Genomic DNA, 23,045 nt, shown 5'->3' with positions numbered 1-23,045 from the left:
TTCCCTCCCTTCTCTTGTGTGCTTCCCTAGCAGAAGCAATTTAGAGTCATTGTGTTCTGATTGATTTCCTTGTATACTTTTATTGCTGACATTGCTTGAATTTAGGGAACTACTTTTTCTTTTGTGCTTAGTACTTCTTGGGAGTGTATGTGTCTAGGGAAGTGGTTATAAAACATTGACTCAGCAAGGGCGCCATGACCCACAATGCAGAATGGGCCCTAAATGTTCCAGTTGAGATGGCTAACAACAGAACCAATAAAGTGCAGAGGGCCTCTCACAGTCCTGGGCAGCACTGTTGATAGCTAAGCACCAATTATAAGTTCATATTCATATATGTCCCCAATTGAAACTAGAGTGCTTTAGCCTGGAAAGTACATTTGTCTTGCTACAACTGAGCATGATTTTTCTCAGCACAAGGTTTGTCCTAGACATGGTCAGAATGTTCACCGGAACAGCTTAGTGAGTCATGTGGCTGACCATGCCCACACCCAGCAGCCATGACAGACGAGGGCTTGAACATCAATGCCTCTACTGCACAGTTTGTACCGCCCAAGCATAGGAGCCATTATTAAAGCAAACATCTGAACTCACTAGCAGAGGTGTGATTTACTCCTAAAACGAAATCTGCTAACCTCTCTCCGATGTGACAGAGAACAAAGCCATGACGTTGTAAAAATAAGCAAACACTTAGGAGCTTCTGATGTCTCTTTTTAGTATGTGTGATGCTGCATGATTTTCATATATATCTATATAGACCTCTCTCTCTCTCTCTCTCTCTCTCTCTCCCTCTCTCTCTCTCTCTCTCTATATATATATATATATATATATATATATATATATACCAATGCAGACACATGCACACACAGAAACAAGCATACCTGTGTGTGCGTTTGTATGATGGGTGAATATTATACACCACAGACTGTACAGAAACTAACACAAGTCGCTGAGCTAACCCCTTTCACTGATTATTAGAAAATAACAGAAAATAGTTAATTACTATTAAAAATCCAATTTTAAATGCCTTTTCATAACAATGTCAAAGGAGAGCAAGGTTGTGTTCTAGAGAATATGTGTAAAATTGTTATGCTAATTTATGAGGAATCAAATCTTGGTGCTGTTATTAGAATAGCTTTAAATTTTAAAGCAGCCGGATCATGTTTTAGTTGATGAAATATTCATAATTCCTCTCTAATGGGACAGGAACAATTAGAAAGCTCTTTATGATAATACTTAACAAAAATGGATGGGCAAAGAAAACAACCCTACAAAACACCAGTACCTGCTCTTTGTTAAGTCTGCCCTGCTTTCCCCAAGTGATTGATCTTGAACTTTTGAACTGTGAGAAATATGTGCTCGTCTCCATAAATATTTGCAATATTTTTAGGAAATGCACCTATAAAAATGCATCTTTGTGATGTTTATTCATTTGGCATTTTTGTAAGCGCGCAAATACGGAAAGGACGTCCTGGTACTGAGAGCCCACTGGAGCAAGGTTAGTTGGAAGCTAGGAAGAGAAAATTCACGTTTAATTGTTTTCCTGAAAGCCAAGTGGTTGGTAGTTGAATGAATAAAATTAGGCAAGGCCTTCCTGGACCTAGTGCAAGGTAAGAAAAACATCAACCATCTTTGCGGAGACAATAGATTTTTATGTCCACAAAGAGGGAGGAGAAGGCAGAACAAAGGGTCAAGATATTTTGGAAATGGTAAAAATATTCTTAGTAAATCCAGGACTCTGAGGAGAAGGTGCCTTGTACCATAAACACAGTTCCAGATGTATTAATCTTTCACACAATGCAGTAAGGGAATTTGCTGCGCTGCAGTAAAGGGAGAGAGAAGAAATACTCCATATTTATTAAAAGAAGGTGGATTTCTGCTCTCTCCTTGCGCTGCTGCGCTTGTGGCATTTAAAGTCAATGCAGGCAACCTTTCCATAGTGCAATACTGGCTGTGTTGTGGCCTGAAATGTTTTTGTGCAGGAAGGAGTCCTTTCTTGCACAAAAACAAAATCAATCCTTAGAGGCTTATTCTTCTTAGCATAAATGCCCACATGCTACATGGAAGGATATTTCTCCTCATTATGCCAGCTTGGAGTAGGTGTTCCATTTTGGTGCAATCCCAGCTTTACTGTCCTTAGTAACTCTGGGTTCACACTGAATTACATGAGTGCATGCCCAGGAATGCCCGTGCTCCACTCTTGTAACACCTCCCTGATGCATGGTAATGCGCTGCCTTGTGTTGTTTTCTGGGTCAAATGTGACACAATGCCACACTAATCAAAATTTGCATGGCTTTGTAAATCTCAACTATGATTTTGTGTCATGGCTGTACCAACAAATAGCACTACCACAATGCAAAATGTAAGTGAACCTGGGTCAAAGTATTTTGCTTGGAGAGTGCTTTGGAATGGTGAGTCTCTGCAGCTGTCTGAGAGTGCGAGAAATAAGAAGACAATGAGGAAGAACTAGAACATGTCAGGCCACAATATTCAGGATTATGTGCAGTATTAAAATTTAGTATTTACAGCATTCTAGATGTAAGGCTCCATAGTACAGTTGGGATCCTTTCAGAGCTTATATGATTGAAAAGCAATGATCTATAGGTAGAAAATGGAGGGTTTTCCTCAAGGCTCTCAATTAATAAAAACAGGTGGTGCGGACTAGAAATGTGGGTGGAGTAGCTTGCATCCTTGTCAGAAAAATCCCAGATTGTTACTGAGAAAACTGAAGTATGGCCGGACCTTCAATCATACATACACAAAAGGCATTGGATAAGTAGCATATGTCATATGCCATCACTGACCTTGAGAGCTTTTTGCTTTTTTAAAACCCCAGTGTGACCCCAGCTAGGCCTGTTTTCAGTGGCAGTGCGCGAAATTTTCCAAGAGTCAGGGTGGACATTCGTGCCCAAATAACTTTGACTCAGCAAAGTGAGTAAACTTGACTCTTCCCAGGAGTGCTATAGGCTGTTTTGCCTCCATAATCGTTTCCGGAGCATGGTCCAAAACGGTACAGTTTTCAATTAAACGACTTGAATAATAGTTTGGATTACCAAGGAGACTTGATCATCACCAGTGGTGTTGGGGAGGGAGGCCCGCAATCATTGATGTCTCCATATTAATTTCAGTATAAATATGGCCTAAAATCCCCAGGAGGTTACACCAGAATTTCTAATAATTTTAGTGTACAGTTTGCCTCGCTTTCCAATCATTTCTGCATTTTCACAGTGTTTATTGATTTTTCCTTCATCTTTCGATTCCATTTACTTTTTTTTCTGAAAGTTCTTTTTTCTGATCAAATGCTGGGTACTGAAAACAGTCCTATGGTATAAACCAAAAATCTTCATTTGAAAAAACAACAAAGAAAGTGAGCAGGCTACCTTTGCAAACCAAGAGCATGTATGATTGAAGATCATCAGAAAACCCATGAGTGTCCAGTAAGATCCTCACTGAGACATCCATCATTTGCTGAGACCAAAAAACACACACCACATTTATTAAGTGCTTTAAGAAAAAAAGATGCCTTTAGTTGGCAGAATCCTTTGCAGTGCCAGTTTTGTCTAGTTACAAGAATATAATGTTCTAAGAAGTGGTGATTCAGAAGTCAATACAACCTGCTACTAGGTGCATATACAAAGTGAATGTACTTATGCAAGCTTACATTTTATTAGTACAAACAATGGAACTCCACAGACAAATGGGTGTTGCCATGGTTGTCAAGTGCCACATGCCATATGTGATACATTGAATCTTGTAATCAACAAAACATTTTATACTGTAATTATTGAACCAATGTTTGCAATGCTGAACGCATATTGCAAATCCTTGCTAACTAAGGCTAGCTGGAGGTGTCACATAAAGTGTGGCAACTTGAGTACTGTACATTTCTAGAAGGCAGGTCTATGTTGGTGTGTAACCACCTAAACATGTTACACTTTTCACAAGATGCCCTATGTCACATGTATGATGGACGGCCAAGCCTGACTTGAAAGCTCACATCACTCGCAACTCGGAATAAAATGCAACCTTTAAAGTACTGATAGTGCAGAGATGGGGCAAAATGTAAATAATGTGGTTCAACTTTCTCTTATCATCAATTTAGGGTTGAGCCCCGTTCCCGCACTGGCTTCAAAGTACCACTCACTTCAGGTAATGGATCTTTGCCACCAGGTTTTGAACCAGGAGCTATTTCATCATCATAAGTTAAATCACAATGACAGTTCTAATGTGCATTCAATGATGAAAGTTTCAATTATTTAAAAAGTGTATTTCTCATTCAAGAGTTTAGTAAGATTCTTTTTATTCAGATTAGTCAATAAATTCAAGTTTACAGAAATCCCATAAAAATATGGTAAGAACAAATCATCAAATAGTGAATCAAGGATGTTCCATAAAGGAAAAGTTCCCTATTCTAAGAAACAGGAACAGCATTTGGAGCTAGTAGAACTCATGCGTGCGATAAGGAGAGCATAAAGCTCAGAATCAAAATAAATTAGATAAACTTCCTATTAAGGGTGTTTCATGAAACTCAGACCGAGTCTCAGTAATTCGAGCAAATAGCATACAGTTGCAGTAGCAATCTGTCGAAATCAAGCATCAATAACAAGGCAAAAGAAGAACAACAGCAGCGGCAGCCACGACTGTCAGAAAAAGACAAGGGAATGGGTCTCTGGGAATAGTTGTGTGGAACAGCATTGAGTATTCTAAAATCTAACTGGGAAGACAGACTAATATAAAAGGCAAAAATAATGTTGCAAAATGTGTAGTAGGTCTCTCCTCTTCGGATCTAATCAGACAGCAGCATTTGCCTGAGAGTGAGTTCAGTCCTTCCTTTCCCACTAAATAACATGCAGCTTGCAAAGTTTTATCAGAAAATGTATTACAGGTATCTTACTTATCTAGCTTCTTGTTTCATAGACCTCAGTTCCCATAGGCATCAAACACAGTTTAACCTTCTGATGTTAACGTTTCATCACGTAATCAATGAGTTATGCCAAGAAAGAGAAACATCAGCTTGCAAAAATACTGTTAAGTAATGCATTTCATTAACACAAACGAGAAATACTGTTTTAAAATGTGCAACTATTCTATTCAAGTATTATGTGAAAAAATGGGGCAAATAGGAAGTTAAGTTATCACAATTAGATGTTTCTTAGCCAAATGTAATATACTTGTTAAAGGGGAACATTCTGCAGTTATGATGAACATTTCAAAACATTTCACTTTCAGGTCAAGTTTCTAAATTGTATTGTGCTCATTTCAACATTGTCAAATTCCCTTCTAGCTAAACAAATACTTGCATTTAAACATTTCTGTGGCCTATACTAGTAAATTCCGTAGTGGGTTGTGGGTTTATAGGGGAATAGGGTGGGAATTAATTTAATTCTAATATATTTATGATTTTTTTTTTTAAACTTATTAAAACAAATGTAATTACATTTTGCATTTTAGTTTCGCGGTGGGTTGTGGGTTTATAGGGGGATAGGGTGGCATGTAATTTAATTAGAATTCATTAATTAATATGTTTTAATAAGTAATATTTGTGTATTTAATATTTTATATTGTTAATTGTGGTGATTACTTTAATATCAATTAGTTATTAATAATTAACAATTAATTGTTAATTATATTAATTGTGTCATTTTTTTAGGAGCAGGTTGTGGGTTGATAGGGGAGTAGGGTGGGAAGTAATTTAATTTTAAAATATTTGTAAAATATTTTTATGTAATATTTATTTAATGTTTTATAGTGTTAAATGTGTGAATTAATTTATTAAAAAATAGTTTTTAATTTGCTTGTGAATTGTTATAAATTGAGTAATAAATTGTTAATTAATTATGTTAATTGTGTCATGTTTTACGACATTGGTGTTGTCATTTATAGGGGAATATGGTTGGAAGTAAATTATTTTTAATTAATTAATTGTTTGTTAATTCATGCTAATTAATTTACACAAGTGGGTATAGTAAAGTATTCCCCTCCGCTATCCAACACTTTCCCTACTGTTGCACTCTCTGGAGTGGGAATAGTAATTTTTACCCCTTTGCTATCCAACACTTTCCCCATTGTTGCACTCCCTGGAGTTGGAATAGTAAATTATTCCCCTCCGCTATCCAACACTTTCCCTACTGTTGCACTCTCTGGAGTGGGAATAGTAATTTTTACCCCTCCGCTATCCAACAATTACCCTACTGTTGTAGTCCTTGGAGTGGGAATAGTAATTTTTACCCCATGCTATCCAACACTTTCCCTACTGTTGCACTCATTGGAGTGGGAATAGTAAATTATTTCCCTCCGCTATCCAACACATTCCCTACTGTTGCACTCTCTGGAGTGGGAATAGTAAATTTTATTCCCTATGCTATCCAACATTTTCCCTACTGTTGTAATTGCTGGAATGGAAATAGTATGTTTTACCCTTACGCTATCCAGCACTTTCCCAACTGTTGCTATCCCTGCAGTGGGAATAGCAATTTTTACCCCTATGCCATCCAACACTTTCGCTACAGTTGCACTCCCTGGAGTGGGAATAGTAAATTATTCCCCTCTGCTATCCGACATATTCCCTACTGTTGCACTTGCTGGAGTGGGAATAGTAAATTATTCCCCTTCGCTATCCAACACTTTACCTACTGTTGCACTTGCTGGAGTGGGAATAGCAATTGTTGCCCCTACGCTAGCCAACACTTTCCCTACTCTTGCACTCCCTGGAGTGGGATTAGTAATTTCTACTCCTTGACTATCCAAAACTTTCCCTGCTGTTGCACTTGCTGGAATGGGAATAGTAATCTTATCCCCTCCGCTATCCAACTTTTTCCCTACCGATCAACTCCCTGGAGTGAGAATAGTAATTTTTACCCCTACGCTTTTCAACACTTTCACTACTGTTGTTATTCCTGGAGTGGGAATAGTAATTTTTACCCCTACGCTATCCAACACTTTCCCTACTGTTGTACTTCCTGGAGTGGGAATAGTACATTTTTCCTCTTCGCTATCCAACACTTTCCCAACTGTTGTACTTGCTGGAATGGGAATAGTAAATTATTCCCCTCCGCTATAAAGCACTTTCCCTACTGTTACACTCCCTCGAGTGAGAATAGTAAATTATACCCCTCCGCTATTCAACACTTTCCCTACCGTTGCACTCATTGGAGTGGGAATAGTAAATTATTCCCCGCCGCTATCCAAAACTTTCCCTACTGTTGCTCTCCCTGGAGTGAGAATAGTAATTTTATCCCCTCCGCTATCCAATATTTTACCTACTGTTGCAGTTAATGTAGTGTAAAATGTAGTTTAAAAAAAATATATATATGTTAATATTTTAATTTATTACATATATATTTTATTTTTATTTGCAATTCACAGGTGTATGTATATATATGTATTTGTAATTTTTAATATGTTTCTAACATTTTTAATTTATTAAATGAATTCTTTATTAATATTATTAAGTAAATATATATTATATGTTATGTATATGTATGTTTAATTTCTTTTTACATTATATTTATTACTTATAATTTTAATTTTTTTAAAATAATTCTATGTTTTTTATCATATGTTTTATTTAATTTATTTTACATTATTTTTTAAACATTTAAAAAAATACGATGTTTTTAATGATATTTTTAACAACAATATTTTCTCCTAATATTTTTGTACTTACCATTATGTAGATAGGATGTCAATATTTTTTACAACAATATTTTTGTCATGATATTTTTGAAGGTCGACATTTCTGTTGTCGATATTCTGTCAGTGATCTGGATGGAGCACAAAAACTTTTCAGACACTCACCCCCAGTCACAGATCTGGGTTGAATCTATCATCTTTCTTTAGCTCACACACTGCACTTATAGAATGCACAAATGCTCTGCAGGTGAACGCCGAGAAAACTAAAATCTTGACTTTAGGCCACAGAACCCAAAAGAATACCAACTTGAATTGAAACTCGGCCCATTGAAAATCGGCGCATCTTGCAAATACAAATACCTTGGAGTCTGGTAGGCAGATACTGGAGAACCCACATTGCAGGCAACTGCGTTACCAGAAAAATGCTGCCAATACCAAGTATTCCTTATCCAAACTATACCATAAATCAAACAGTCACTCAGCAGAGGTGACACAAAAATTCGTAGGGGCAAAATTACTACCAACAATAAATTATGGCCACCTTGCTCTCCCTGGCAGGCTTACCGAGCCACTGGAGCACAGCCACATACAGGAAAATATTTTGTATTAAAAAAACACACTCAACGCACTTTGATCCGCCATGAAAAGACATGCAGAAAGTGACTTTCGGGGGCCCTTTCCCCCTGGCCCACTATAGGTCTGAGGGGCACCTGTGATGCCCCCCTAATCATCCCTGCACCATGTACCACACGGTGCAGGGATGTTTTCAAAATGTACATTTCTATTGCGGATTGTGCTGCAGCCCGCAGCACAAGCCACAATAGAAAAAATACTCTTTGCAACTGCCGTGAAGGTGGTCACATTGTAATAAGAGCAGCCCCCGATTTATATCTACGGTGCCTACTAAGTTGATATTTACAAAAACCTGGGGATCCTTTGTATATATTGCGTAACATTAGTAATTTTAGTAGGAAACCCCACCCTCTTAAAACCATAAAAAAGGTTAGCCCAGTTCATGAGGTCAAATGCTTTCTCAGCATCTACCTCCGTTATAAGTACGGGTAACTGGTTAATGTTTAAAAAGTCTAGTGAATGTTTAAAAAATCCTGTATTTGATGACATTTGCCTTCCAGCCACAAAGCCTCTCTGATCTTTGTCAATAACCTTCCAGGCAGATGAAGTAATTAGATTTGGCCAGATTGTCATTAAGACTTTACAATCAATGTTTAATAGACTGATAGTTCTATATGAATTTACGTCACTGTGATTCTTTTCCTTTTTGACAAAGCAGACAATGGTGGATTCCTTAAAAATTGATGGAACCTCTCCGCCTGTTTTCACAAAATTAAAAATCTCTACTAAAAAAGTTATTAACTCTTCGTGAAATGCTTTATAGAACTCAGTTGGAAGGCTTTCATTTCCACAAGCCTTTCCGGAGGGCATTGAGGTTAAAGCCTCGTAGATTTCTAGGGCTGTAATATTGACCATTCGTCCCTCTGCCTAGATACTTGACAGACGTGGCAAATTGATATCCAGAAAATCCTGCTGTATTGCTTCTTTCGAAGCTGTATATTTAGTCGCGTACAACTTAGGGGCTGATTACGATGTTATGCAGAAACTAATTCGCCCGACTCCTTGTCAGATTCGGTTCTGACCGACTCGAGATCGGTGGTTCCGCACGACTGATTACAATGCTTCCCAACACTGTCCAGAAGGTCTTCAATGGGAGCCTGTGTTCTGACTGACAAAACAGGCTCCTATGGGAAAATAGGTGTCTGCGGATAACCTTGCACCCTGCCGGGGGCACCCTATAGACCCTGCCACACTGTGCATGGTTTTACTGGGGGGTCCCTTGGGTACCACCACGACCCCAATCGGAGACCTTAGGATGAAGGGGGGCCAGCTAGGGGCCCCCAAAATCAGCTTCTGACAGCATTTTTGTGTATAACAGTCCGACTCGGACAGGCTGTCAGAATATGACATTGTCATCGGTCAGTCGGAAACGCTGCCTGTTGAGCCGTATGAATCACCTCCAACCGACTCAGATTCTCTAAATGCCGGTCGGAACCAATTCAGAATGACCGAAGAGTTCCCCTTCCAACTGCGAGCATCGTAATTGATCAGTCGGAATTGTTTCCGACCGAGTCGGGCAGATAGGTTCCGACATGGTCTAGGGGAATCCGACTGTTGGTCAGAGGCTTTCTGACTGACATGGTAATGAGCCCTTTAATATAGTGGTCAAAAAATATTATCATCATCCTTTCCTTTTCAGAAACCAGAGCCCCTATCCCAGGTTCCTGCAATTCAGTAATTAATGCAGCTTCCTGTTTCACCCTGGTGGACCAAGCCCAAAATGTGCCTTCCATCTGTCTTTCTTCGTACACCCGCTGGTGAAACATCCACAAGCCATTTATTTCTTCTATTACAAACAATTTCCCTTAACACTTGTTTGGCACTAGCCAGATGCAGGTCTACCTCAGTTCTCCCCCCTGAGAACTTAGCTTCATTTGCAAAGCAGTATCAACCATAAGTTGGAATTCAACTATTCGTGCCCTCCAAATTTTAGATTATACGGCCATAAAGGCCACCATCTGCCCTTATTCCCCTGAAAAGATTATTTAATCAATTTTTTCATATTTATCAACCATTTCTGTTTAGCGAGAAATAGACAGTCCATCTGGCACCTGGACCTTTCCATTCTTCTCACTTTTATTTCTATCTGCACACTGATCACTGAATGGTCCAAAAATTAATTTGCCTGTATTTGGCAATCAAGACAAATAAGGGAACGGGAAGTAAGAAAAAAAATCTAAACTAGAGGCAGACTAGAATTGTCAAGAGTAACAAGAGAATTGTTACATTTCCGGGAGGGCCCTGTGCCATGGGTCAACTAATTGATGGTCTTCTATGATTACATCCAGTTCTTTTTTAGTATTTGGCTTCAGCTGTTTTTTGTTTTGTTTGAGGTATCCCTTGAAAAATCCTGAGTATAATTGAAGTCCCCACCTAAAATTATAGGACCAAACGCTCCTCTAGCCAGTGCATATATAATAATGATAGATTTAGGATCATCTGAAATCAGAACATAGAAATCCCGAAATTAATGTAATTACCATTTTCCCCTGCTGCACCCTCTGGACTTATATGATCTCCCAGTCTGACTCTCGGCCAAAGTAGATTGCGACACCCCTTATAGCCATACCTTCGGAAGCAAAATATTTCTTTATATAATATTTAGGAATAAAAAGCTTTGGATAATTTGTTTTTAAATGAGTTTCTTGAAGAAACAAGATTTGCAGTCAAAAATAGGTAAAAACTATCTGATTAGGCCACCATACATTTGCTTATTAGATACTCCATTAACATTGACTGCTATTACACATATTTCAAGACCCATCTCCTAAAAACCTTACTGTAGGTTGAAGCCTTGCAAACTGAAAAATTCCCAACATTACATTCTCCTCTATGGTTCTGCTCTTTTTTAATAAATGTGCTCCCCACCACCAATACCCTCTTGTCCCCTCACCTCCTCTCCCACTCCAGGGAAAAGGGGAATTGCTCACTATCCCCCTTTTCAGCCTCTCTTGGTTGGCACTTAGGTGGACACACTTACTGGGTGCCATGTTGGTGCACCCCCGGTGAACTACCCCTCCCCCTCGTACTCATAATACTATATTTCTCCCATCTTTTCCCTCTCTAGGTACAAATTCATTGCAACAGTTCTTCAGCTTCCTTCAGATTTGTGAACATGTAAAATTTCCCTTTTACTAAAACCTTTCGTTTAGACTGTTACGCGATTGCTGCCTGAGCACCCTGGGCCATAAATTAGAATAAAAGCTTTACAAATTCCTTTCGGCAAAGTGCTGCTGCGGACATATTGGAGAAGATTCAACAGCATGGTACTTCAGTAGTAGAAAAGTGGTTTCTCTGGGTAGCTCTGGAAAGTACCTGTTCTTTGATATGAGAGTTTGCAAAGTTCACCAAAATTGTCCCTGGCAAGTTTAAGTTTAGATATGGGTGGGCATGTACCCACGAGTGTGCTCTCGTATTTGTCAAATCTCCTAAGACTTCTGGAAGTGCATTTTATTTTAATGAATGTCTCGACCCATTGAAGGGTTTCAGCCCCTTCGCAAACTTCTGGCGCTCCTACAAAGCGTAGGTGGAGCGTCGCAAATGATTTTCCAATTCATCTATCTTATTCTCTAAAGAGGATTTCTCTTTCCCTACTTGGTCGGCTTGCTGCTGCAGTGTATTCATCTGATCCTCCAGCTGTGATATCCTGGACTCTGCCTCCTGTATTCTGGCTGGAAAATTGGCAACTGCTGCCTCTATTTTTATCAAACGATGATGCAGGGATGCAATCTCGGTTGCTTGTGTTATTTTTAGTTCTCCTATTTCATACAATACGAGATTCAACATGGTTTTTATATCCCATTGCACAACCGTCTTGTTCCCTTGAACTTGGTTTGGAGCCTGCTTCTCAATGTATCAGGGCCTGGGCATCTTCTTGCGGGGCAATGTCATCTCTTTCATCTGCTGTAATAGGCGGGTACTGCAACTGTAAGTCATGTTTCTCAGGGACTTGTTGAGTACCGTTTTCTATCGAGAAGACCATATGTTCTAAGCGAGAAGCGGCAAACTTTAAACTTGAGAATGACACCGATTGAAAATTAGCAGAAGACCCCTGCAGCTTGGTTGTTGTTACTTTTGGTTTGAAAAAAATGGATTCTCTTCCGTCATCCACTCCTAACGCATATGGGTCCGGTCTCCAACTGAAGTAACTCGCTACCTGGTGAGTCAGTCTGCTGGCAAAGAGGTCTAAATCTATCTGACCCCAAATCACTTGGATCTGAGAGAAGATCTCCTTCCTTAATTTCCAATCGCTTGCATCGTGGAGGAAACGTGAGTTCCAATCCGCTCTCACATTTTGAGACCCAGGGATAAATTCCGCTCTTATGGTAATCTTGTGTTCCCAACAAAAATACCATATTCTCTGGGCAAGTTCTGATAGAATTTTCGATTTCGCGCCCCCAAGGCGATTTATATAGGAGACAGCTGAGAAGTTGTCTATCCGTATTAGAATGTTGGAGTTTTTTAACATTTCTTTGAAACTCATAATTGCATTGAGAGCTGCAAGCATTTCCAAAGAATTTATGTGAAGGAGTTTTTCTTCCAGGGACCATCTCCCACCTGTCTCTAGGTCTTCTAAGCGGGCACCCCAACCCTGGCTGCTCGCGTCTGATTCTAAGGTAAAGTCTGGTACATTGCCGAAGATGGCTTTCCCGTTCCAAGCTTGAAGGTTTTTTAACCACCAAAGAAGATCCTCTCGAGCATCTTGTGAAAGAGGAACGGAGTCCTGGTACCAGAGCCCCTTCCTCAGACCTAAAGCCTTTAGCCTTTGTAGGCCCCTGTAATGTAGTGGACCCGGAGATATTGCTTGGATGGACGAAGAAAGGAGTCCTAATATCCTGGCCAGGTCTTTTAGACGGATAGACTCTTTGGAGAGAGTATGAGAGACATTTTTCCTTATTTTGGCAACCTTCTTGTGAGGGAGGGTTAATTCTGAAAGAACGGTATTTACGTTGAAACCCAGGAACTCTAGACTTTGAGAGGGAACCAAAACAGACTTTTCTAAATTTATGATGAATCCCAAATCTTGAAGTAGATTCATGGTCGTGTTCAGATGCTTCATAATTTCCAACTTGTCCTGAGACATGATAAGGATATCGTCTAAATAAATAATAAGACGAATCCCTCTTTCTCTGAGAAAGCTGACTACTGGGCGTAGAACCTTGGTGAAACACCAAGGGGCTGAGGACAGGCCGAAAGGAAGGCATTGGAATTGATAGAGGGTTCCTTTCCATGTGAAGCGAAGGTACTTCCGATAATCCTCGTGCATAGGAATAGTAAAATAGGCATCCTTTAGGTCTAATTTTACTAACCAGTCCCTGTTCTGTAGGATGTCCCTCAAAAGATGAATACATAATGGTAGCCTCCGTTTGTCTTTAATGAAATCAAGATTCTCTCTGCATAGTAATTGGAGAATCGTCATTCTCTTCCGTCTTCCCTTGAGTTAGACTAGTGGAGCCTTCAATTATCTCCATCAAAGAAGAACTCACTTTTTTTTCCTCTTCAGTGGTTGATTCACTTGGCCCCTCCTCTTTGTCATCACATGCCCTCCTGCTCTCGTTAGAAAGATTTGCTGCCACATTTTGTGCAGCAGGGTCTTGCTAAGGTCCTTTTTCTTCCTCCGGGCCCACTCTCCATAGCTGGCCTGATAATCTCAGCCTCCAATCCATGGTCCAATATATCTTCCACAGAACTTAGAGGGCTTGATACTGCTGTTGCTCCTGCCAGGATTTTAAACTGTGCTCTGCTCTTGCTTCTGCTATCTTCCTTTTGGGCAGTTCAAGTTTTACTTTTGAGGCCGGCAGCAGTATCCGCCCTTGTCATTATGTTATACATCTTTAAATGCTTTCTCATTATGGCGGGCTGGAGAGTTCACTCTTTAGACCATAGGGTGGACTTAGGTGGTGGATCTACACAGTGACCCATTACAAGGGTACCTCTAGGGTGGTCTTCTGATAGGACTCCCTTGGGTGGCTACCCCTGGTGTGAAACCTGGAGACCCTCCTCTACTCTGGCCTGGAATTTTGTTTATTGTGTTAACGGGCTGATAAGACCGTTGGGTCGCAGGGTCTGCTAATACTGAATAACTCACTGTAATGGTGTCCTGCAATGAGATGCACCAGTAAGGTAAATGGCTGGAGCACAAAGGACGGTAGACAGAGCAGGTCCCAGTCCATGGATGTGAATCTCAATTCATGCAAGAGTAGTGGGCAAACAAATTGCAAAAACCTATTTGTGCTTGGGTTGCAATAATCATCAAATAAGATCTCAAAAAGTTCTTTCCTTTGTAGTTTTTTGAACTGCAGACAGTCCCCCTTTAGAGACTAATGTTGCTAAAACATAGCACAATTGAAAAGTCATACACATAAAACATAGGTATACATATATATATTTTGTAACATGAGGTTTTGTTTCTCTATATCTGTGTGCCACAATCACAAATTCAAGGTAATGCTGGTTAATAAGATTTTCCACAAGTATTGTTTTCGCTCTTCATACTCCTGTATGAAGGAAAAATAATGTACTTCAAAGGTAGCAAGTGACATTAAGCAGATGTTCGACTGGAGCTGTCGATCTTGTCTAAGCAGGCAGGTACTAATGTGGTATAATTATCTCTCCTGGCAGCTGGTATTTAAGATTTGGGAATCCGCCTAGTCAATCACGCCTGTAATTGTTAAGCTACTTACAAGGCGAATAAACCAGGTAATAACGAGATCAAGATTTAATATTTGACGTTTACTATCAATTATCTTTTCATCTGACATGTATATCCCTTCTCGGATTTCCATGGACCGAATACTCCCAGCTCATAAAAAATACATATGGAGGCTGTTAAGGATTAACATTTAAAGAACACAAACACACGTATCACTTGTCAGTCTTCCCTACACAAAATGCAAGCTGCTTCCGTTAGTCACAGAATGGTCTTTTAAATCATCTGTCGTGTTTGAGTATTTGAGAATGCTGCTATGGCTTGTAAGATACAGTTGCATAAGTCACAAAAGGGAGGAGGCAAAAAAGTAAACTAAAGTCCAAAAGTAAATGTAGCATGATAACAAGGCTCAAAGTATGTACTCTGTGCAGTCATTTAACGTCAGGAGCTGAGTTAGGTGCAAATGTGATTTTTTTTATTTTTATTTTGCAGGTTTCATGAAAGATTACACAACATTACATATATTGCGTGAAAATTTCTTGACTGGTGTCTCACGTGAAATTTACACAGCGGGAGTAAGTCACTTACCAAAGTACCAAGCTACTGGGTGGAGATCAGTGCAAGTAGAATATGTTCTCTCTCCAGCAGATTCTTTGTTCCTGTGAGTTGTTTTCTGCTCAAACCAGACGGCTGCACGTGAGAATTGTGAAATACTGTACACCAATATATGAATATGTTGGAAAGATTGTATTATGCTGGATAGGTCTGCTGAGGTACCTTGGCTGGGTTACACTTTGCAGCAACTAGCGAATATAGGGTGTCCTGATCTCTTTACACATCCAAGACAGATGTATCCTGGAGAGTTGAAAGCTTTTAAAAACTGAGGGCCATATTATCAAAATCAGCGTAAAAATTATCGCCGCTTTAGCGGCAGGAAACTGCCGCTAAAGCGGCGATAATGGGCTTGATAATATGCCCTTGTGAAATCCCATATAAGCCCATGTTCACACCGGAACATGGGCTTCTATTGGAATTCTCATGGGCACATTATCAAACCCATTATCGCCACTTTAGCGGCAGTTTCCTGCCGCTAAAGCGGGGATAATTTTAACGCTGATCTTGATAATATGGCCCTTAATTTTTAGACAGGAGGATGTTGGAAAGGGAAAACAGTGAACTTAAAAAACTGACGTTAAGACAATATATAATATTTAAATCCGGGCCCCTAGAACAACCTTTTTGGTCTTATATTAAAAATGTACATCATCGTTTTCTTTTAATTAGATTTAGGTTTAATTGTATTCACTGGTGGCTTACACTTTCTAATGGCTTTTCTACGCCCGGGACATTAAAGCCTTGCTCCTGTGATGATTTTTCAGATCAAGAGCTTTTACATTTTATGTTTTTATTGTGGATTTTGTAATGATCTTCGGAGTAGATATATTTTACCACTTTTAAAACATTGCAATTTTGCACAAGTGAGTCCTGCTTTGATATACTTGCAAATGCTATCTTCACCGCTGATATGTTTTGGGGTGGCAAGCTTATGGCATAGGAAAGAATTTGATCATGTCACAAATGGGTAGTAGAACAACTGTGTTTTTAGCGGGCATGTGATAATACCGTATAGTAATACATCTCATCTTTAAGTTTTTGCCAACCCAAGAATGTTCCATAGATAAAGATTTAAGCTATTGCATTTCCACGATCAGTACTGTGTGGCCATTCAAGGGCAGGGATTTTCTCTATTTAATCTTATAACTACAGGTCTTTTTACAACTCTCATAAGTAGAGCTGTGCTATACTTAGGTCTGGCAAGATAAGACCCGTGACTCATGTAATCATTACAAGCAGGGTCATTTTAGATGTAAGAGTTTGATAACTAATGTTTATACTTCTTATTGTCTTGCAATTTCAAGCACCATGGCTGACATAAAGAGTTTTGCAATTGTGCTATTAGAAAATGATGTGCTCAGGTTACTAATGGGTGATCTTAGTGGACTGTCTGGCTTTGGATAACGGTGATGAAGTCCCATAGATACGTTATATAAAGGAATCCTTTCAGGCTATGGGAAGGCCTGACCTTTTTTTTGCACATGTCATTTTAAGCCCCGGGGATGATAACATCACAAAAGACATCATACATTTGCCACTGCTCAGTGTGAAAATATTGAGCGTAGCAAACCTACAACGAGGGCTCATGTAATGTTTAAAATCTGTGTCGGGTATGGAGTCTTCTTGCACTTTCTAGTGCCCAAGATAGTATTTGTATTACACGCTTCAGATTTAATCAACATCGCCATCTTTTAGCTTCTCCGCCTGGATTTCTTCCTCTTACTCAAAGAGGCCCTTGTGGCTGCAATCTCAGATCTCCACAGGACATGCTTCATTTTGTTCTATTGTGTAAATTGTTCTCAGTGCCTAGAAAACGTTTTCTCCAGCCTTTATTATAGAGTCTGAAGTTTAGGCAGGCCAAGGTGGCACTTTTGCACCTGCAGTTGCTACCAAACCTCCATATCCTTCAGGCAGTGATATGTTTTTGCATGAGCTTATAGATCTAGGCTATCAAGAATAGATTGATCTCTCAATGCTTTGTATTTATGAGATCACTGTTGGCATGATGGGCTGTATTGCCTTACATTTGCATGGCCCCACTCTCTTGTCTTGTTTTATATTAAGTTGCGATATTTTATCGGTATATATAATGTTTCTTATATTGTTTGACTGTTTTACTGTATCTTTTATGGATGTTTCTTTTCATCCCAATAAAGAATGGATTATTATTACTAATGGGTGACGTTAAAGTAGTTTGTGTCCTGATGATAGCAGCAATAATCTAGCTTTGCACAGCCTTCACAAAATATTGAGAAGATACACCCAACCACTAACTCATCGTTCTGCGTAATCTCATTGGCAAAGATGTCGGACTTGTCATCAAAGAACTGCTGCCTGCCACTGCCACTTCATATCAAGATGTGAGAGAAGCACTGAACAGGAAATATCGCCATAAATGGAACCTAGATTACAAAAGTTACACCGTCAACTTGGCGTCACAAGAAAAGGGGGAGCCGATGGGTGACTTCATCACACGTCTCAAAGGGCTAGCTCGCTACTGCGAATCTGACCTCTTAATCCATGGGAAGCACTTCACATTAATCACCGACCATCAAGCTCTCACAACCATATTTGTAAATCCTCGAGCGGACATGCCACCGAGGATCGAGCGCTGGGGAATTCGCCTCCAAGAATACACCTGCACAATCATCCACAAGCCAGAGAAGGCAAAGAACCCAGTGGACTATATATCAAGACACCCCAGGGCCTCTAAATGAATGAGGCACTTGCTGGCAGGAGAATATATCCACTTTGTCATCGATCAGGCGAAACCACCAGCCGTCCCGTTGGAAGTGATCATAGAAGCCACTTCAAAAGATGCCATGTTTCAAAACATAATACGCCGCATTCACACAAATTCATGGAGGCTGTTGGACTTGGCCCTTTTTGGCTAAAGTTCCCTTAACTTTTTGCCTTCTCCCTAGACCTTATTTCTGACATGGTGTTGCCAAATTAGATGCTTTGGGCACTTTGCCACTGCTGATCAGTGTCAAAGTGCAAGTGCTCCCCGTGTAAAGTGTAATGGTGATTGGTTGTCCATGATTGGTATGTTTGCCTTACTAGTAAAGTCCCTGGTAAAGTGCACTATGTTTGCCGGGGCTGGTAATGCAAATGCTACTAGTGGGCTTGCAGCACTAATTGTGCTACCCACACAAGTAGCCCTAAAGCGAGAACTCAGGCCTGCCACTGCAGTGCCTGCACGCAGTTTGTTAAACTGCCTTGTGTCCTGACAAGTGCACCCACTTGCCAGGCCTTACCCTTCCCTTTCTAGGCACATCAGACACCCCTATGGTAGGCCCAAGGTGCCCCCTGGGCAGGGTGAAGTGTATGTGAAAGGTAGGACATGTACTAAGGTATGTAGCATGTCCTGAAAGTGAAATACTCTCCATTTCGTTTTTCACTGTTGAAAGGCCTTCTTGCCCATAGGACAGAATGGGGGAGGGTGTGTAATATGTTTCCAGCCTATCTTCCCATAGGTTTAACATGGAGAGGTGACGTTTAGTGTGCCTGAACTCACAATTTAATAATACATCTTTTTGTGAAGGTGGTTTTTGCATTGTGTGTTCCGAAACCACTCTTTTAGAAGTGGCTGGTTTTTGTGTTCTAACAATTCTGTGTGTCTCTGCCTAGTTGTGGATTGACTGTCTGGATTTGAAAGTGATAGGATCTGGGGAATGTCTTGACCATTGGAGGAGGTGAGACAGCAACAGGCTGACTGGCATCTGGAGTGTAGGGGGGAGGAGTAGCCCCTGGAGGTGAAGAGGCCTGGGCTGCTGCCATAAAACAATGGCTCCATCTCCTGATGAGTGATTGAGGATCCAGACACCCACTATCAAAGGAAAAATGTGTCACTGGCAGGGAGACACCAAGAACTGGTTTGGACAGGGTTCAGTGCCCCCCTAAACACAAAGTCTTCAAAGACATTTAGGGGTATAATTATGAGAGCTGAAAACTCTGAACATTGGACTGATCAAAACTGAAAAGGATTGAAACTACTTCATGGTCAAGAGGAACCTCTGCCAAGGATGAAACACCTGAAGAAACTGAAGGAAAGGACTGACCCTTGCTGTGTGTTCTGGGGCTGGCCTGCAGTTTGCTGATTTAACCAAAGAGAGGCTAAGGTACTTTGCTGTGTGCTGTGTCCGCCTGCTCAAAAGGACTTTGCTGTGTGCTGTGTCCTGAAGTAACTTGTCCCCAAGGGCCCGAGGAGAGCTGGCTCCCTGTTGTGGAAACTCAGGAACATAAAGGTTTCCAGGTGTGTCTTTGCGACGCTGTGTGCTTGTGCTTTTTGCAGCCTGAGACCTTTGTAAGAACTACCCCATGATAGTGTGCACCCGGAATCCAAGTCAGTCTCAGCGACACTGTGTGCGTGTGCTTTGTGCAGCCTGAGACCTTTGTGAGGATTTTCCTGTGATCGTGTGCACCCGGAGTCCAAGTGAGTCTCAGCGACGCTGTGTGCGTGTGCTTCGTGCAGCCTGAGACCTTCATGAGGATTGCCCTGTGATCGTGTACACCCAAAGCTCAAGTGAGTCTCAGCGACACTGGGTGCGAGTGCTTCGTGCAGCCCGAGACCTTTGTGAGGATTGCCCTGTGATCGTGTGCACCTGGAGCTTAAGTGAGTCTCAGCGACGCTGTGTGCGTGTGCCCTGTTGTAGCCTAAGACCTTTGTCATTGCCATTGGCCCAGACCGGCATCCCCAGAGGAGCTGTACCGCCGGCCCGAACCTGCCTTTGCCAAGGAGGGACCTCGAACCATCCCCGTCGGGGGGTGGGCCCATGTTCCACTGCCCAAGATCAACGAAGTCGCATTGGAGGCCCAAGCTGCGAGGGGAGGAGAGGAGATGAGAGTGAGATTGTACCACCCCGGTAACGCTCAGCGAGCGTGCGTGTGTCGGCGCCTGGGGCGTGGTGTGGGCTACGAGAGAAACGCTCTCTGCCTTTCCTAACTTTGCAGCGCCAGCCTCTGCTGAAGTCCGTCTTGCGGCCCGTACATGCCGAGGAGTGGCAGTACCAGGGCCGGAGTGTGGAGCTACACTTTGTTTTCCATCAGAAACTGTGTTGGGAGCATATTTTGGCAGTAGCTAACCACGAGTCAGTAAGAGTGGCATAGAGACCATCCAGAACACCGCGATCTGTGCCACAGTACATTATTTTGGCATTACAAACTGCCTGATTGTTGCATTATGCATTGTATTTTTTTTGCATAACGAACTGCCTGATTGTTGAATTACGCATTACATTATTTTGGCATTACGAACTGCCTGATTGTTGGATTACGCATTGCATTATTTTAACATAACAAACTGCCTGATTGTGCATTACGCATTGCATTATTTTTGCACTACAAGCTGCCTGATTGTTGCATTATTTTTGCATTATTTTTGCATAACAAACTGCCTGATTGTTGCATATCAAACTGTATTATTTTTACATTACGAAGTGCCTGATACTTGCATTACGGACTGCATAGCAAAGCGTTGCATTAGGACTGCATTGGATCACTGAGAAGTGCTCATTAATACTGCAAGAACCTACAAGGGCTTGCTGGCCTAATAACCGGCCAGGTGAAATATTAGAAATACGTATATTTTGGATTTTTATCGTGTGGTCTCATCGTATATCTTTTTATATAAACATATAATTGTTTTCTTATGAAACTTCTGTGGAGTTCATTTGTGGTGTTACCATTGGGCTACTGAGAGCGTGGTTGCAAATACTTTACACATTTGCCTTGGAGATAAGCCTGGCTGCTCGTGCCAAGATACCGAGGGGATGAGCAGTGGCTATCTGAGAAAGTGTTCCTCCTTTCCCTGACTTAGAAGCAAGGGTCCCTATTTGACCTAAGGTAACAACCCCAGCCAACTAGAGACCCACAGTTCTAACAGAGGCACTTGGAGGAAACACCAACCAACAATAGCGTCAAAACACAGGAACTGGTCCTTCCGACATGTCAATGAGGACCTTTACAATCAGTGTCACCGGACTACTTATTAGAGACAGACAGATTGTCATCCCACAGCAGTTATGACAAGGAGTTGTCAATGTAGCCCACGAGGGACACAGAAGTGTGGTGGTGACAAAGGGAGCACATCTGGTTCCCATCCCTTGATCCCTCTTCAAGGCTGCCCTCAATGCCAACCAGTTCCAGACCTCCCAGACAGCGTATGGCAACAGGTGGCCGTTGACTTCTTCGGGCCATTGAAGTTTGGGAAATATATAATCGTCATCATGGATGAGTACTCAAGATTAGGGGTGGGCGGAATTTGCGAAAGCGACTTGCGCAAATTATCGTGAAAATGTTTAAAATCTCCGGAAACACGCGGAAATATCGCGAAGATGCGGAAGTTTTTTTCCCGCCCGTTTGCGGTATTTTCTGCGTGTTCGCGGCTCGCCAACTTACCCATGCGGTTGCTTGCGGGCGCGGCCATCTTGTTTTCACTCTTCTCGCGGGGCATGATCGCGAGAAGAAAGACGTGATCGCGCGACGCATGACGTTACTGCGGGCGTGAACTGTCGCGAGACAGCGCAAATGGCTACCACCAATCCAATATCTTGTGGAGAACGCGACCGGATCGGGAAAACTTGTCGGCGAACACGGGGATTCAGGTAAGGCGATCGCGCGCGCGAGAATGTATTATTTTACAGCGCGAGCAAGAACCAAATTATCGCTAAACTGCGGAATGCGGAAATTTTGACATTTTCGCGCTCTCCGCGGAACGCGAAAATGTCAAATTATCGCAATTTCCGCGAGCGGAACGGAAATTTAGCCCAGGCCTACTCAAGATTCCCTATTGCGCAACAAGTATCGTCAACAAGACCGACCACCATCATACCAGTCCAGGACGAAGCATTTGCTGCATGGGGAATCCCCACAATAGTAAAAACAGATAATGGCCCACCATTCAATGGACACGACTTCACAGAATTTGCCAGACACCTCATCTTCAAGCACCGGAAAATCACTCCCATGTGGCCTCAAGCCAATGGGATGTCAGAAAGGTTTATGGACATACAACAGAAAATCATGCAACAAGCAGAACTAGACCAGCGAGACACCCTACTGGCACTCAACGAGGTGCTGAGAGCTTACCAGACCATGCCGCACAGCACCCCTACCAAATGCCCAGCCACCTTGATGTTAGGAAGAACGCTGCGCACCAGAATACCTGCCGCAGACGCTGTTGTGCGTTCCAGTTCCCAATTCCATGACCACACAACGTTGGAGGAAGTTGATAAGGCCAATAAAGCAAAAATTAAAGAATATGCGGATGATCGCCGAAATGCTAGAACATTCGACATCCTAGAAGGGGACTGGGTGCTAGTCAGGCAAGAACAGAAGAGAAAGACAGACAGTCGATACAGTGAAAAACCCCTACGAGTGACAAGCCGGAAAGGAATTATAGTCACGGCTGCATCTGAGAGCAAGAGAATCACACAAAATGTGTCACACTTCAAGAGATGCAATCCTGCAGCCTAAACCCATGCAGAAAAGTCATAACATGACACCAATGACTCAGGT

The sequence above is a fragment of the Triturus cristatus genome, chromosome 8 (assembly GCF_964204655.1).
Source record: "Triturus cristatus chromosome 8, aTriCri1.1, whole genome shotgun sequence".
Classification (NCBI taxonomy): Eukaryota; Metazoa; Chordata; class Amphibia; order Caudata; family Salamandridae; genus Triturus; species Triturus cristatus.
Note: the sequence above shows the minus strand (reverse complement) of the source record.